This window comes from Ochotona curzoniae, unplaced genomic scaffold, assembly GCF_017591425.1.
Source record: "Ochotona curzoniae isolate NIBS_2020 unplaced genomic scaffold, NIBS_Ocur_1.0 scaffold_4683, whole genome shotgun sequence".
In the NCBI taxonomy this organism is placed as follows: Eukaryota; Metazoa; Chordata; class Mammalia; order Lagomorpha; family Ochotonidae; genus Ochotona; species Ochotona curzoniae.
Genome location: NW_024467121.1, coordinates 32,692,670 through 32,698,554, shown reverse-complemented (window position 1 = coordinate 32,698,554; position 5,885 = coordinate 32,692,670). Strand labels below are relative to the sequence as shown.

Below are 5,885 nucleotides of genomic sequence, written 5' to 3'. Positions count from 1 at the left end.
AAAAGAGATTTATAGGATGAATGAGAGACAGAATAATCTTCCATCCACTGATTCACTCCCCAAATTGACTGCAACAGCTGTAGCTGAGTCAATCTGAAGCCAGGAGCTTATTCCAGGTCTCCCATGTGGGTGCAGGTTCCCAAGAACTTGGGACATCCTCAACCGCTTTCCTAGGCTAAAATCAGGACAGTGGATGAGAAGTGCACCAGCTGGGACACAAACTGATGCCCATTTGGGATCCCACTGGCACTTAATGGTGGAGAATTAGCCTGTTGAGCCACAATGCATATCCCAGGATATTGTTATTAATATACTTTTCCCCTCAAGCCTCAAAATAAGCATATAATAAGTGTGGTCCAAACCTGAAAAGTATGACCCAAAGAAGTTAGAGAATAGAACCCAGATTCACCCATTCATCTCGTCTATCAAACACTTCCTGTCTCTACTGGATGCTCGATAATGCTCTTGTGATTCAGCAATGTACAAAATAAAGTCATTTCAATGACAGGGCTTAAACTCCAGTGGTATAGACCACAGGTTCTTTGACACTTTAGCAATGTGTAAATTGGCATACAACAAATGCATTACCCACACAAGATTTATTGGAGCTTATGTTCAAATATAAGGAAGACAATTTGGTGGGACGGGGTTCTATGGCTTGTTCTTCCATAGGATTTTAAGTCTGGGGTGTGTGTGTGTGTGTGTGTGTGTCCATGCTCTCTTAGCTTCTGCTTCCTACCTCCAGGCAAAATGTTTTGAATCCTATGCATTTTTGAGTGTGTGATATGCATTTTCGCTGAGCTTTTCTCTCAAAGCTCTGTGTATTGCATGGGAGGTGATGTTAACTAATGATCATGCAAGCACTATGTAACAGACTGGAAATGTGAAACTGGGGTTTCCACTTCCCAGACCAGCTTGTTATTTATTCGTCTTCTCCATAATTCATTGACACATTCAGTGAACATTCATTGAGTGTGTTCTATTCATCTGATACCTGTGGCACCTCTGCCTCTCACGAGGTTCTTCATTTACAACACTCTTCTGGATCTCCATTTCTCCAAGATGAGTGTGTTCAAGGCCATACTACACCACTGGCAGGTGTGAGCCACTGTGACAGGTACATCCCAACTGCCTTGTCCTGTGGCTTTGGAAGAGCTCAGAGTTACAGTCAAGTCATTCTCAAATCCAGGAAGGGCTGTTTGTAGTTAATTTATTTTGGAAATTTGTATTTATCTATTGGAAAGTCACAGAGAGAGATTGGCATTCCATCCCCAATGTCTACAACAGCCAGGACTGGGGCAGCCTGAATCTAGAAGCTGAGGAACTCAAATATCCCGCACAGCTGGCGTGAACCCAGCTACTTGATCCTCCCGGCACGTGCGTTAGCAGAAAGATGGGATGGGGAACCAGGGTAGGAATGCAGGATGCAGGCATCTCTACAACGATCCATTCCCACTTTTGAGTTTAAATGATTACTTCACATCAAACCTGAGCCAATTTGTGTTGAATTCTAGGTGAACTTTGTAGGTGAAATTTAATCTTATTGCAAGCTTTATGTATTAATCGTTGAGTATAGAAAGTAATTCCTGTTGATTATTTTTTTTAAACCCGAGGTTCAGAAGCTTGAGGAGAAAGTGCTGGTTTATCTTCTCTATGTTTAGAAATCTTCATATCCTTGGGAATAGAAGGCAGGTCTAGCTTTTTCTGAAACTCTAGCAAGTAATAAGGAGCGAGGGGCTGGAGAGCATATCATAGCAGATAGATCATGGATAGGACCAGATAAAAAGGGTTTTTAGAAGTTTTAATTATTTGAGAGAGAAAGAGAGAGCAATTCCATCAGCTGGTTCACTCGTCAAATGCTTGAGGTGGCAGAGGCTGGCCCAGTTGGAGGCCAGGAACCAGCGCAGGTGTCTTTATGCGGGTAGGAGAATCCCTATTGTCTGAAGTATCATCAGCTGCCTCTTGGAGGACACATCAACAGGAAGCTGAATCCCGGAGCACACCAAAAGTGGAGCCCAGGTTCTGTAATGTGGCACACAGCCACCCCAACCTATCTCCTAACTGCTAGGCCTAATAGTGTGCCCAAATTAAACTCATAACTAGATTTGCATCAATGAAAGGAACCCTTTTTAATATCTTTGGATCCTTGGGTTTTCTAAGGAAGAGCCTTTCTGTGACTTCAAAGCAAATTCATCCAGGACTAAGACCCACTAAGCCCACCAGGATTCTTATCCCAAGCCTCATCTCAACCAACTGCCATTCAATGACATAAACATTCTGCTTGCAGGTTCCTGGGACTTACTGATCTCCTACAATGGATATTTGCATGTTAACATAATAGTCCAGATGATCTGCTATGCTACTCAGCTTTCTTGTCCCGATATCAACCCAGGGTCCCAATGTGGTGCATGCTCTTAAGGTTCAACCCAAGTGGTTTGGATGGTCTGAAATGCTAGGATGGTCTGCAGACTGGGTATGGTTTCTCCTCTTATCTTCCCCCTTCCCCCAGAAACAGGAAGAAATAGAAAATTTGGAAACAATGATCATACCCACTTTTCCCCAACCCTAAATCCTTTCCATTCTGATCAACTATATAAACATCATTTTAAAAACCAACAAACCAACCACAAAAATACTGAAATCTAAAAAGCAAACAAACCAAAAATTTGCTTGTCACCTGTAGGAGCCGGGTGCTTGCCCAGCTCCCACCCCCTCCCCCCCCCGTCCCCTGCTGGCCATTGCTGAAATTCTCTCTTCCCTCTCTCCCATCCGCCCCCCGCCCCCACCCCTTTGCCTTTTATTCTCCTGCTTTTACCTGAGGTCCCTCACTTTCTGTCAAGTTTCTTGCCCTAGCAATGCAAATGCCATCTGTGTCTGACCCTCTAAGCACAACGGCATATTTCATCTTACACTGAATCAGGAAAGCCATGTCACACATGGAAATAGCATATCTGATCAATGCTAATCTAAGCCTGCAAAATTCCTTCAAGAGAATTCCAATGCAAAGCACAAAGTGTCTAACGCAGCTGCTGTGCGTCCTACCAAGGCTTCAGCCTGAAGGAGACCTGGAAGAGATGGATCCAGCCTTTATGTCTAAGAACACTCTGTGCATGTTCCCCGGAGCCAGGGACAGCATTGGCACGGACTGTGCGTCAGTGTATCCCAAGTCCTGCTCCAGGCTCCGGGATGAGTCTCCCTTCTGCCCTGTGGCAGTGACTGTCCTCTGACTCAGAGATTGCCCTCCCACGCGCATGCAGACACTCGCTCACCAGCTTATTGTCACTTGTCAAATATTTATTATCCTTACTCCAGCATCGATGCAGGATATACAAAGTGAGGATGCGTCATTCTGGCTCCCACAGTTGCTGTGGCCAGAGAGAGTTACTGCAAGTAATGCAAGCCTCTCATGGCGGAAGGGTTAAGCAGTCCCCGTCTGTCCATCCATCAGCCCGCTGTCAGTGACAAAGGCTCCGCAATTCCCAGCAGACATGTGCACCAGCCTGGGGCCATAGAGTTTCCCGGTGATCCTAATGCATATTACACATGCCTTTGCCATTGTTAAAGACAAGTGTATGGTCTAGCTCTAACATGCTCACCTGCGCATGCCCTTGTGTTCATTCTTCCTATATCAGATCTATAGAAATGATGAGGAAGTTATTTTAAAACTCGTGGGTGTACTCCAGGACCAGAGGTGGCTCAGATACCATGAGCGCTTGATGTGGACAGGTGGGATGTGGAATGGTCCTGTCACATGCTCTGGTGTACCCCAGGGCACTGGGCAGTCATCCACAAAGGAGTGCCCCTGTCCAGTGATCACAAACATCTCAAGACAGCTGACATGGTCCACCCGAAAGGTAAAGGCATCAAGGAGAAAAGCCTACATGCAGGCTGTTGTAGTTAATGCAAGATTCTTTTCTGAAACAAAGTTAAACAAGCCACATAAAACCCTGGGCAAAAATGCTGTCTTTGTTATGAAGCAGAATAGGAGTGGCAACCTCCACTGGACTCCATTCACCACCCCCACTCGCACTTCATTCAATAGCTCTACACAAGAAACTTAAGATTTGTCCGTGCCCTCTCCCCTCTTGTCCTCTTTCCTCCAGCTTTCCATGCCGCCACCATGGTGCACCTGAACGTCCTGGTCAATGCCCTCAGGAGCATCAACAATGCCAAAAAGCGAGGCAAGCGGCAGGTGCTCATCCGGCCGCGCTCCAAGGTCATCGTCTGCTTCCTAGCCATGCTGAAGAAACACGGCTGCATTGACGAGTTTGAAATCATTGATGATCACAGAGCTGGGAAGATCATTGTGAACCTCACGGGCAACTCAAAGATCTAGAAAAATGGCAGAATAACCTGCTGCCATCCTGCCAGTTTGGCTTCATCGTCTTGATAACCTCAGAGGGCAACAGGGACCATGAAGAGGCAAGACGAAAACACACGGGAGGAGAAATCCTGGGATTCTTTTGCTAGGGATGTAACACAGATATAAATAAAAGCTAAATGGACTCTGGCAAAAAAAAAAAAATTGTCAAATATCTGAATCTGTGCACTGTTAAAACCAAAATAGCTTCTTATGAAATGTCTTACAAGTTTGATAAGGAACAGAATGCGATTTAACTGACACAGTTTTGAAAGGTTTTATGTCTTGTTCATCAAATGGTTTTCCATTGGAAAACTGAAAAGACTTCCTTTTGTTTTTTTACAATCATATTTCTTTCTCCCAAATATGAACTCCTCTGATACGTTCCTGCCCCTGTCTTTCTTCTTAAGTGTCAATTCAGAACAAAGCCTGTTTAGTAGCTTATACCCACTTCAGATGATAGATTTCAGGATAACATTGAATGGAAAAAAAAAAAAAAAGAAAAATCAAAAATCCACCAAAAGCCACTCTCATTACTTGAACCTGTACCAAAACCCCTGATTTTTGAGAATGTACCTATCAAAGAACAACCTGGTTAAATCAAAGTGTAATAGACCTCCCTACTGAGACACTGTAGGGGAACTAGAGCTATTCAGATGTCTTTCCTCATATGAAGACCCACATGTTTAACAGGGCTTCAGAGTGTACTCCTATAACCATGAGTTCACCTGCTGTTAAAGTGAGCATTATCTATGAGCTTTTCCACATCTTTTCTATAATAAAACATCATGTTATGAGGCAATTTAAACAATATAAAACTCATTAAAAAGTAAAATAGTATCTGTAATGAAAATGTAAAGGTCTGACCTTCCTGGCCTGTGTTCCCTTAACCCTGTGGCTCTAAGCACATTAGCTGCACTTATTAACATAGCCTTACATGATTCATTTAAGTTTTCGTTAACCTCTGGCTCCATCTTGCAGTGCAAAAACACACTTTGGTGTGCCAGTGTTGGAATTAGAATGAGTGGTTCTTGCCAAAAGGCAAACCTCATTTTCTATTACACCTTTTTGTTCATATTTCTCTTTATTCTTTCATGCAGATTAAAACCGCATCTACCAGATTTCTCTTTCCAGCCAAGATGTAGTAAAGGAACCTACTTTTGTTTTTGGTCTGAAACAACTGAAATGATGATTCTTATAACGCCAAGGCTACTTCCTGTTCTCATTAACCAAAGTGGAAAACTTGGGTATCACCTGGTATATCTAATATCCAGTGTACTAATCACTATTATCTCAAAAGTGCATGAAAATGAGCTTTGGATAGATAGTTGCTCTGGCCTCACCTACCAACTGGCTAAAGGCAAAGCCTTGGGGAAAAAAAATCACATTGGTTCCAGGCAGAGTGGCACCCAAGGATCTGCTTGCTCAAAATGGGTGTCAGTTAGAAATAGAAGAATCGATCCTATATCAGCAACTTAGTGGGAAGAATGTCTAAGTTGGGACACTGTTCAAACTGAGTTACGTC

At 43.6% G+C, this 5,885-nt stretch overlaps 1 pseudogene; it reads left to right on the top strand.

The window, feature by feature from the left end:
* Positions 1 to 4,117: 4,117 nt before the first annotated feature.
* On the top strand, positions 4,118 to 4,525 carry LOC121148127 (annotated as a pseudogene).
* Positions 4,526 to 5,885: the final 1,360 nt, after the last annotated feature.